Source organism: Castor canadensis, chromosome 11, assembly GCF_047511655.1.
Source record: "Castor canadensis chromosome 11, mCasCan1.hap1v2, whole genome shotgun sequence".
Taxonomy (NCBI): Eukaryota; Metazoa; Chordata; class Mammalia; order Rodentia; family Castoridae; genus Castor; species Castor canadensis.
This window is the reverse complement of record NC_133396.1, coordinates 5,714,655-5,727,706: the sequence shown is the minus strand read 5'-3', so window position 1 is coordinate 5,727,706 and position 13,052 is coordinate 5,714,655. Positions and strand designations below refer to the sequence as shown.

The 13,052-nt window shown below is 41.6% G+C and overlaps 1 protein-coding gene across 7 annotated transcripts in view; it reads right to left on the bottom strand.

Moving 5' to 3' along the window:
* The window catches only part of Rnf157 (ring finger protein 157), a 73,620-nt gene that overhangs the window by 37,573 nt on the left and 22,995 nt on the right, over positions 1 to 13,052 (bottom strand). The gene's annotated exons all lie outside the window — the stretch shown is intronic.

Below are 13,052 nucleotides of genomic sequence, written 5' to 3'. Positions count from 1 at the left end.
TTCTGTATTTTAATAATCTTGATACTTCGATTGAGTTGTTTTGTAAAATATCTCTCACTCTGGGTTTGCCTGATGTTCTTACACAAGTAGACCAAGCTCATGCATGTTTGGCAAGAATCCCACAAAAGCGATACACACTTCTTGACCTTGTTCCAGGATGGTATATGATGTTGATGTGACTTCCTACAAGTCTTGTTAGCTTTGATGAGCTGGTTATGATGATGAGTGACAGTTCTGTCCGTGGATCAGTTTGTAGTTGAGATGATCTGTAGTTGTTGTTGGACTGGGGTTTGAATTCAGGGTATCGTGCTTGCTTAAACAGGCACTCTACTGATTGAGCCACATCCCCAGCTCCATTGATGATTCTTACCTGTAACAATAATTACTGAGGTGTTTGTGTATTGATGACTTTCTTTTCTTTTCTCCTAAGTAGCTGGGATTATAGGTGTGCTGTATTGCCCCTAGTTCTACTGGTGACTTTCTATTTCCTTCTACATGTATTAAGCAGAATAACCAGAAGAAACAGTTGGCCCTCTTGTTTATGCAATTATTTACTTATAGAATTTATAGTATATTTACTTTTTTAGTTAGGTTAAAAAAAACAAAACGTCAAAAATCTGCCTCCAAAGAGAAAGAGAATCATCTTAGATAAATTATAGTTTAAGTGGAAAGGTACTCATTTTATGCATTGGGCAGCATTATCAAAAATTAATACTTTGGGTAACTCCAGAAATAGTACTTGTGGCAATGAATTAAATAATAGTTACTATGGAAACCCAACACTGGAGTCAGATCAATAACTCATTTATAGAACTATATAAACCCTTCTTAAAAATAGCTTTTTAGGGCTTTTATATTTAAGTTCTGGTTTGTTTTCATTTGATGCCTGGTTATCTCTCCACTTTCTCTGCTTCCCTCTCTCAGATGTCAGTGTGTCCAAGCTTACTTACCAGTGGCTATTTTTAGACTAATGATGCTTTACAATGTTTTCTTAGCTCGGCGGCATCAGGGAAGAACAGTTTAGTCTCTGCTTGAGAGCTGTGACATGAGTACAAATTTGCTTCTTTAACCAGCTGCAGCCCTGAGACAAACTGTACCATTCCTGCTGTAGACCAAAATGCTGTGATCTACATTCACTGCAGTAAACCCTTTTTCACTAATTTTCCATCCAGTCCTTGGAGAAAATTGATAACCAGTTTAGAAAGACTGGTAATCACATGGCTGGCAAGATGCAAGACTTTCTTTTTATTGAAATCAAAGATATGAAAGAGATATCAACAAGACGTCACAGATGACCTTGAACACAAAAGTGCTTTATGTTTAGATTTGGCTACCCAAGAAATCCATCCAAGAAAGCAGTCTATTTATAGTCTGTTAACTACTCTGCAAGGTCTCCTGGCAGGAAGCCTATTGGACCAATGTCATGGCTGTATGACATCACAGTTAACGTTGACCTTTTCCAAAATATTTAATTAAGCAACAGCCCAATTAAGCAATTCTTTCTGTTCACCTAACAGATGAAAAGAAGAGTGTGGAAGAAAACATACCTCAAAGAAAAGCACACATCACATAGCTGCACAGGTCTTGCTTAATGACCATATGACCTATTGCTTTTCTCTTAGGGTTTGGGAGGGAGTACTGAGAGACTCAGCACATGTGACATCAAGTGCACCCACACAATGCTGTGGATTGCTTAGATGACAACTGAAACCCACATGACTTCCAGGCTGCCATGAGAGAACTTCTCCTTTCTCAGTAGACTAAAACACTACCCTGTTATACTGTGCCTGCTTCTAAAATAAAAAACTGCCCTTCTGAAGAAGGACTGCTTTTGAATGGGAAGGATTTTGCCTAAACCCAGCTAATTTTAGGTGGAATTAAAGGAGGGAAAGCAGTGCTTGTAGTAAAGCAGACATAGTCATCTCTTCCTTCCAGTGACTGGTAAATAGTGACTAATGGTCAAAACCACCTCTTTCAGACAAGCCACCCTTCCTCCACACTGCCCTTCCCAATGCTATCTGGCCAGAAGACTGGTAACCCAGCTCACAAACAAGAATCTATTTCAAGCAGAAGATTCTGAGATGCCTGGTACTATACTTGAAGCCTATGCTCAGAGGCAGGCACCATGATTGGCCAGACTAGGCATTAAAATATATACAACTTATCTACATACATATTTTTTCTCAAGGAAGCATCTGAATGTTCAAAGCCACCAAGTGTTAGGTTTCCAAACTCTGTGTGTGTGTGTGTGTTTGCACAAGTGTGCACAGAATATCAGGGATTGAACCCAGGGCCTTGTGCTTACTAGGCCAGTGATCTACCACTTGAGCTATACCTCTAGTCCTTTTATTTGTTTTTTGTTTTGTTTTGTTTTGCAATAGGCTCTTACTAACTTTGCCTTGAATTCTTAATGCTCTTGCTTCTTCCTTCCAAGTAGCTGGGATTATAGATATGCATCATCATGCCTGATTCAGGTATTTTTAAGCAGAAACATTTCTTCTTGGCCTATTACAAACAAGGACGAGAAGACCAAAATATTGCCCACTGCCCATTTCAATCACAAAAAATAAAAACTACAAGCTGCTCTTCAAGTGGAAAAACTCAAAGCTGTCCTCTCATATGCCACTGAAATAAACTAAGGATCTATGTTTATATTAAGATCCAAGATTAATTGCAAGTATCCTTCTCTCATTCCTGGAAGAAAAATATGACCTGAAGTCTATGAGGCTATAAATCTCAGCTTTGTCTTAAGAAAACGAAAAGTCATATGAAATACAGAAATAGTTAAAGTTTATAAGCTAATTATATTCAGAATTCAAAGCCCTAGCAAATTCTGGTTACTTTGGCAGGCCTGAGTATTTGCAGGTACAGCCCTAGGAAGAAAGCCATTACTCAATCAGTAACAAGATTTTGTCTTCTTAGTCAATCCTGAAATATGGAAGCACTAATAAGTAGAACAAACAACATAAAATAAAAAGTCAAAGCATCTATCTGATAGTTTTAACTTGTAAGTTATTAATAAAGCCCTACAGAAACTGATGGAAAAATATATTCTGCAGCTAATTTAACAAGGTGGGATTGGCTGCATTTTGCCCTGCTAAGCTTCCAAAAGTTGTGAAAGCTCTGATTGTTCAGTCGTCCCTCAACAGAAGTGGGAGCCAAGATTACATGATCAATTGGATGACTGTCTTCAGCTTATGTAAAAGTGTAAACTCATTTAAATGCCAGCTATCGTATGGCCACAACTTTAAGCTCTAGAAGGTAAAGCTCAGAGACAAAACACAAACAGCCACAATATGTCCTGTTCAGAGTGCAACCTGAAGGATGACACGCCACTGGCTTTCCCTTACCCTGTGTTTCATCCCCATCCTTCGCCTGGCCTCCTTCTGAGCTCTGTGTCTCTCTGTCCATCACTTATTACCTCTCAGGCATCCTTATGAATCTCTACACCTTTAGCCACATCCTTCTCCATCTGCAATGCTCCTTTTCAGCAACTTTTTCTCCATGGTTCTTCTTCGTTTTACTCCCTGCATGTCATTGAGACCCTGGGCTTCTGATCATCTTTCAGAATTTATCTGAGGTGATTTCAGTTCATTAACAATAAACGGCCATCTCAACATGAACCAGAAGCTTTCTGGAACTAAAAATAGCCATGTTCCAAATTTAGGTAAGGTGTAAAGTCAAGATGGTATAATGTAACTCTTCAAGAAGCAATATATGCTAACATCTCCTAACACCAGAATTCTGACTTCTCAGTTTATAATTCTCAGCCTGACCATCACACAAGGATTCTTTTATGCTAGGTAATAAGCTGTAAAGAAAGCACAGCACCATAATTTAGGTAGGAAATCAAAGTTGAGCTACAGGGTTTAGTGATTGGTCTCTAACAAATCAATTACGGAAAGGGGAAGATTTATGGTGGGTAAACCCATACCACCTTGACCACATGATCAAAGCTCACATCACCAGTAACAAGTGATATGATATTATGACCTCTGATATAATGCAGCAGTCTTCCTCAAAATCTATAGCTCTGAGCTTGTGGTGTGTCACAAGAAAAGAAGATCTGCAGGATGGAAGGTAAGGTGCAGGCATACACTGGTATACCAGCTGTGTGATTTTAGACAAGCTGTTTTGCTCTACTGAGCTTCATTTTCTTACCAACAAAATATGCATAATAGTTACCTCCACATTTGAGCGATTAAAGGTGGTTATTAGTCAAAGTCCAGTAAGGAAAACAAGGTACTTTAATAAAGTATTTAATATATGGAACCAATTAAACAGGTATCAGAAGATAGAAAAGGGACACTGAAATGACAGAAAAACTTCAGAAAGCACCTCCTATCCCTAAAGCTGAAGGAATAAAGGGGAATGGTTAGGATCTTCCAATCCTAGAAGCCAAGAGGAGAGGCCCACTTAAGCTGGAACAGAACCCTGAGGAGGAACCATCTAGCTGGTCTGGGCTTATAGAGGTTTGCAGAAATGGACACACACACACACACACACACGGAAGCTTGCAGAAATGGATACACACACACACACACACACACACACGCAGAGTTTTGCAGAAATGGACACACACACACACACCCCCTGGAGATTATAACACACACACACACCCTGGAGATTGTAACACACACACACACACACACACACACACACACCCTGGAGATTGTCACACACACACACACACACACACACAGAGGCTTGCAGAAATGGATACACACACACAGAGTTTTGCAGAAATGGACACACACACACACACACACACACCCTGGAGATTATAACACACACACACACACACACACCCTGGAGATTGTAACACACACACACACACACACACACCCTGGAGATTGTAACACATATACACACCCTGGAGATTGTAACACACACACACCCTGGAGATTGTAACACACACACACACACACTGGAGATTATAACACACACACACACACACACACACCCTGGAGATTGTAACACACACACACACACACACACACTGGAGATTATAACACACACACACACACACACACCCTGGAGATTGTAACACATATACACACCCTGGAGATTGTAACACACACACACCCTGGAGATTGTAACACACACACACACACACACACACACACCCTGGAGATTATAACACACACACACACACACACACACTGGAGATTATAACACACACACACACACACACACCCTGGAGATTGTAACACACACACACACACACACACACCCTGGAGATTGTAACACATATACACACCCTGGAGATTGTAACACACACACACCCTGGAGATTGTAACACACACACACACACACTGGAGATTATAACACACACACACACACACACACACCCTGGAGATTGTAACACACACACACACACACACACACTGGAGATTATAACACACACACACACACACACACCCTGGAGATTGTAACACATATACACACCCTGGAGATTGTAACACACACACACCCTGGAGATTGTAACACACACACACACACACACACACACACACCCTGGAGATTATAACACACACACACACACACTGGAGATTATAACACACACACACACACACACACCCTGGAGATTGTAACACACACACACACACTGGAGATTATAACACACACACACACACACACACCCTGGAGATTGTAACACATATACACACCCTGGAGATTGTAACACACACACACCCTGGAGATTGTAACACACACACACACACACTGGAGATTATAACACACACACACACACACACACCCTGGAGATTGTAACACACACACACACACACACACACTGGAGATTATAACACACACACACACACACACACCCTGGAGATTGTAACACATATACACACCCTGGAGATTGTAACACACACACACCCTGGAGATTGTAACACACACACACACACACACACACACACACACCCTGGAGATTGTCACACACACACACACACAGAGGCTTGCAGAAATGGATACACATACACACACACACACAGAGGCTTGCAGAAATGGATACACACACACACACACACACAGAGTTTTGCAGAAATGGACACACACACACACACACACACACACACACACACCCTGGAGATTATAACACACACACACACACTGGAGATTGTAACATACACACACCCTGGAGATTGTAACACACACACACCCTGGAGATTATAACACACACACACACCCTGGAGATTGTAACACACACACACCCTGGAGATTATAACACACACACACACACCCTGGAGATTGTAACACACACACACACTGGAGATTGTAACACACACACTGGAGATTATAACACATACACACACACACACACACCCTGGAGATTGTAACACACATACACACCCTGGAGATTGTAACACACACACACACTGGAGATTGTAACACACACAAACACACACACACTGGAGATAACACACACACACACACACACACTGGAGATTGTAACACACACACACTGGAGATTGTAACACACACACACACACACACTGGAGATTGTAACACTAACACACACACACACACTGGAGATTGTAACAAACTGAACACACACACACACACACTGGAGATTGTAACACACACACACACACACACTGGCGATTGTAACACACACACACACACTGGAGATTGTAACACTAACACACACACACACACTGGAGATTGTAACAAACTGAACACACACACACACTGGAGATTGTAACACACACACACACACACACTGGAGATTGTAACACTAACACACACACACAAACACACACACACACACGAGATTGTAACAAACTGCAACTTCCCAAGTAAGGAAGCCCTGCTAGATAGTCATTAGCACAGAGAGTCTGTAGGAAGCAGCTGGCTCTCCTCCTCACCCCCAGCCCTACAGACCCTCTAGGCCTCTACTGGCAGAGCAGTATAGGGGGCAGCCAACCTGAAGATTCCAGTCCCAGCACCACAGAGTAGAGTGTCAAAAGTGGGTTGGGGCTAGGAGACAATGGCTTAACTGCTGCAGAGGTGAATAACTCTGTAAACTGTAAATGCTACCTATTGGTATTTATAATTACTATTACTAAGTGCCCATGTTAACTGTTTGTTCTCCCTCTTTTAAAAATACTCTACTTCATGGATTAGCAGAGGATATAAACCACTCTTTTTATCAGCACTAGAAATCTTACCAAGTGGAAAATCTGGCTGAGGATTATCTTCCATTCTAGAATTATACCAACCTTTACCACAGTTTATCAGCACTGCCTTCTACAGAAAAAGGCTATGTCTGATTAATTTTTATTAATAATTAGAGCTACTATTTTACTTGGAAAAGACTGGCAGGGTGCTGGGCATCAGTGGTTCATGCCTATAATCCTAGCTAGTTGGGAGGCTGAGATCGGGAGGATCGTAGTTCAAGACCAGTGCAGGCAAAAAGTTCAATAGCTGGGCATGGTGGCATGCACCTCATCTCACTGATAACAGGAAGTATAAAATAGGAGGATCAAGGTCCAGGCCAGCCTGAGCAAGAGTAACCAGAGAAAAAGGGCTGGAGGTATAGCTCAAGAGGTAGAATATCTGCCTAGCAAGCAGGAAGCCCTGAGTTCAAAACCCATGTATTACAAAAATAAAGAAAAAGAAAAAGACAGGCAAGGCCACATTAGAGGATGAAATAAATGCACACCTGGGGATGCTATTTCATGTAGCCAACTGTTAAGCTATTTGGCCAAGAAGTCTTATCTTTTACAGAATTTTGTAGACTGGTTTCATCAAAATTTAAGGCCACCGGGCCTCTCTTTAAAAGAAGAAAAATTGTGGGGTGTGGTGGCACACACCTATAAAACCCAGCACTAGCACAAGGAGGCTGAGACAGGAGGATTGCAAGCTCAAAGCCAGCCTGGGCTACAGAGTAAGATCCTATCTCAAAAAACAAAGGGCAAAAACCAAATTTTTCTTTGAAATACCAGTAAGTATAGTTTCCCGTAAGATGGGGTACAATGACAACAGGAAACAGAGGTGAGAGTGCATGCTCAGTTTCGGTATGTTTCAAAGAAGTTTCGAGGAATTTCCTGCAACCCAGATGCTTTAGAGTTCATCTCCTGAAGGCCACAGCAGTTCTTTGTGCACTGAACAACAAATCAAAAGTTGGAGCGTCTAGTGGCTCTAATGGCATTTTTCAAGTCAGTGAAACTTATGTTATGTAGTTCCTCTCTCCATGCTTTTGAGACAGTCTTACTTCTCCTTTCACCTCCTCTTTGTGTTACAGCTTTGTATGCACAGATCTCATATGCTGGGGAGACTGTAAGACAGAGGGTAAACCATGTTGGAATCATTTGCTTGTAGCACCCTGAGCAGCAAGAGCAGCACATACAGGGGCAAAGGTAGATCCTGGAGAAGGGTATATAAATGACAAGCTCCTCAGAAGAGTACAGCAATGTACCCAGGGTAACTCACTAGCTTTTGAATACCTGACCCACAGACTAAACTAACAGACTAGCATAATTAACTTTCACAAAACAACTGAAAAATATAGGGCACTGAGTGTTTTTAATCAAGGGTTTGTGGAACAGTATTTATTAAGCTTAGCTGACACTTAATGGTTCTTAAAGTAACCCTCTGGTCTTGCCAGTGAGCTGTGTGACAAAACCAGAGAAAGAATATGAAATGAGGTCTGGTGGAGTAGCTCACTCGGTAAGAGCACCTGCCTAGCAAGTGTGAGACTCTGACTTCAAACCCCAGTGTCACCAAAAAAAGGAAAAAAAGAAATGATTTTATTTTTAATTTTAATTTAACTTTTTTTTTAGTGGAACTGGGGTTTGAACTCAGGGCTTCCTGCCTCCAAAGCAGGTGCTCTACTGTTTGAGCCACACCTCCAGTCCTAAATCATGAGCAGGGCCTTGCCTCAGCTCTCCCACTGACCTCATACACAACATGTTGGGCAAGCAATTTAAGGTCTCTGAGCACTAGTGTCTTCACCTGCAAAATGGGATTTATAGCCCCTCTCTATCTCACAGGGTGACTAAGATCAAATAAAAATGATTTGAAAGTCATATCATACTATGAAAATGCAGGTTATCATTAGTGATAACATTACCTTCATTAAAGGATTCTGTTAGCAATACCATTTTAAATGCTTGGAAAAAAGAACACATGAATGAAATATAAACCATTAAATAAGCATCTCTTGCCTACAAATCTCAAAGCACTTGGAGTAATGTTATTAGGATACATCTTACTTTGTGGTAACACTGGAGAATTATTGTAAATTTGCCCCATATTCTATTGGAATTTAGCAGGGAGACTCACACTCCCACACTCCCACTGCTGGAGATCTGGGGTCAGGGGCTCCAGCTAAGCTTCTGATGAGGAGGCAATAATTCCATGCCACTGCCTCATCCACACATAGGCAAAGGGAACACATCCACAAAGACTCCTCGGGCTATGAGGAAGCCAGGCCTCAAAGAGCAATCACCTTTCTATTAACCACTCTTCCTTTCCAAGAAATTTTTTAAGTTTCATTTACTAAAATATACCTTATATACACCAAAATTCACCCCTTCTAATGTACAGTGCTATGAATTTTGATAGACACAAACTGTATAATCACCATCACCTCCAAGATAAGGGGTATTTCTACTACTCCAACAATCTCTTGTACTCCCTCATAGTCAACCACCCTCTATACACTCCAGGCCCTAGCAAGAATGGATCTGCTTCCTGTCTTCATATAGCTCTGCTCTTTCCGGAGTGGCAAGATACAATCTTTCCAATCCTTAAATAAAATAGCCAAAGGTCTCATTCAAGCCACACAGAACAGCATTCAGTGGGCAGCTTTCAGCTGCCCCATAAGAAGTAGTGGAGCCAGTGTCTAATGGACAGGAGGGATGGTGAATTCATTACAGCCTGGGATCATTCTTCAGGCTCTACCACAAGCCCCTGAAAGCAGAACACTTAGTGAGTTGTGAAGCAGCTAGCTTAAATCCAAAGACAAAGAATTCCTATTTTAAATTGTTCCTATAGAATTGGCCTGGTTCTGCTTCCTGATTGTGTACTAGACACATTAGGTCTCCTTCCATTTTTGATGAGCTTTGGTATTCAAAGAAGATATTAACTACTATAGCTGGAACTGAATATAGATTAAGAAAATTCTGTTAAGCTAAAAAGTTTGTTTCTTTTCTCCTCCTTCTCCTTCTTTTTTGAGCTAGGGTCTCAATATGTAGTCCTGGCTGGCCTCAAACTCCAGATCTTCTTGTCTCCACCTCCCAAGTCCTAGGATTATAGACATGCACCATCATGTACGGTAAAAGCTTGAGTTTCAATAGAATATTCTTACCTCTGTCAGATTTGGCTTGATGACACACTGTGTTGTTTTTTGACGAGTGAAATAATATAGTCTTGCCAGTGCTGGTGGCTCACGCTTGTAATCCTAGCAGAGATCAGGAGGATTGCAGTTTGAAGCCAGCCCGGGCAAATAGTTCCTCAAGACCTTATCTTGAGAAACCCTTCACAAAAATAGGGCTGGTGGATTGGCTCAAGGTGAAGGTCATGAGTTCAAACCCCAGTACCACAAAAAAAAAAAAAAAGAAAGAAAGAAATACTATAGTCTTACCAAACTTGCAGGAATCACCAAGCTTCCTGCCCATCTCCAGAATAGCACAAAAGAAAGCTCAAGGAACACAGGAGTGCAAAAGAGGGACGAGTAAGAGTCTTGCAGCAAATCTGAAGCAAGGGTAATTACATATTACCCTGCTGCATAACAGAAGATGATATTACAGCTATTATTTGAAAAATTTTCCAAATTATGTTTGAAGGAAATCCTTGTCCTGCAATTTCAAAGCCTCCATTATATTGTTTATTCATTCCCTAGTCTAGGCAATAAATTATTTATGTATGGTTTATACTTTAAATTATATATATATATGTGTGTGTGTGTGTGTGTGTATATATATATATGTGGCTTGTTACCAAATTTTGAGATGTAGTTAGGAAAAGGTAGAAAATTTAAAGTCAAACAGGGCTTCCATCTGTACAGAGCTGGAAGCCTGAGGAACTGATCGTGGAGATGCACATTTGGACCCCTGTAGCCCATATGGCAGAGTACACACGTGGATTCACATCTATACCAAAATTTCTACTCAGTGGACAATAAGAGGATTTTAAAAGGTCAAAAATATAAACTCACAAGAACTGGGAGAAGAGGAAATGATCCCAACAACATGGAAGCTGAACAAACAAGTGTGTGAAGAGGAAAGAGAAAAGGGTAAAACTCCAAATGGCGGAAACGTATTCCAGAGAGCCTGACCCAAACCAGCTGGACTCAGAAGTTGTTTGAAGAAGTGGATTCGTACCAGATGCAGTGGGGAGCCTGTTGTCCCAGCACTTGGAAGGCTGAGGCAGGAGGATGGGAAGTTCTAGACTAGCCCAGGTTACACAGCAGGACCCTGTCACAAAACAAAACAAAAAAAAAGTGGATTGTGTGGATGGGACTTTGGGGTGGATCACTCACCAGCCAGATGTCAAACAGGCTCTGTCACTAGAATGGATGGATCATGCGTCCCCAGCAAGCTATGGCCCTTCCCTCTAGGTGCAGGGGACAGGAGACTTTTGTCTCTGGAACAGGAGGCATAGGAGCGCTGTTATAGTAAGGACTATGGAAATGGGTGGCTGCTATTAAGTGCCATCCATTCATCAAAGGGGAAATGACAGTCTCAGTACAGCAATCAGCAATTTAGAGCTAACTGCAAGTCAGTGAGTTTCCTTTGGCAACACTGAAACACAGTCATCTCTTGCAGGCACAGGACTAATTTCTAAGAGCAGCTAAGCTGCTCTCTATTCAGGAATGGTAGAGCATGCCTGTAATCCAACACTGGGAAGGCTGAAGCCTCGCCTGACTGGATCCTCCATGCCTCTACTGCCCCTGCTCCAGCAAGGTCATGTTTTAGCTGCTAAAAAAGATAATGTGGTGCAAACCGTATTTTATCTGTCTTTTCTGTCTTACAGAAAAGGTAATCTACTAGTTGCTACACCTACTAAAAACACTCCTTATTCCTCCCTTAAGTTTGTCTTTCCCCTCAACCCACACTGTCCACAATTCTCAAATTGGACTCTATTTACTTATTTACTCGCTATATTGTGTAGGCTGGCTTCAAACTTGTGATCTACCTTGCTCAAATTTGCAATCTGTCTGCCTTGGCCTCCGCAGGGCTTGGATTACAGGTAGGTGCCACCGTGGCCAACTTAACCATGTTTATTTTTAATGCTGTTGCCATCCTTTAGGCATTTCCTTTTTTTCTTTTTTTTTTTGGTGGTACTAGGTTTGAACTCCTGGCCTCACGCTTGCTAGGTAGGCATTATTACAACTTGAGCCCTCCACCAGCCCTCAGTTTTTTCTTAACTAAAATAAGTTAGACTGGTGGAGTTATAGAACTAACTTTCTAAAACAGAATTAATTATCATAGGTATCATTTTTTTGAGTTCTTAAAATATTCCTGCAAGAAACATATTTTTATAGTTGAGGAAAACAAGCCAGCACCTTAACCAACACACAAAGCTAGGGCAGTGGCAAAGCCACTTGTGACTGAAACCTGTTCTACTGCTATAGACAGAAAACTGAAACCTTCTTCACAGAATATTCACAGCCCTTCAAACATGGGCCCGATTTGTCTTTTCAGTCTCGTTTCTACCCAGCACCCCCACAATCCACGCTGTAGGCACCACTCTGGCGGATCCCATACACTGCTGCACCCCTGTGCTTCCTCCTCTTGCTTATTAATTCCTCCTGGGAAATCCCACTCAGCCATCCAGACTCAAGGAGGCCTATCTCAGATGCCCTGTCCCAGACAGCTCAAGCCCAACTGTGTGCCAGTTGTTGAATAAATGAAGGCCCCATGGCTGGCAGAATAATGCTTCTTTCTTCTTCCTTTGTTTTGTTTTGTGCCACAAAGCTCTACATGTACAAAACTCTACTTCACAAACATATATATCATTAAGTTTCTTCTAATAACTTTCTCGACAGCTGGGGATTGTGGTGCACATCTATAGTTCCAGCTCCTTGGAAAGCTGAGGAACTA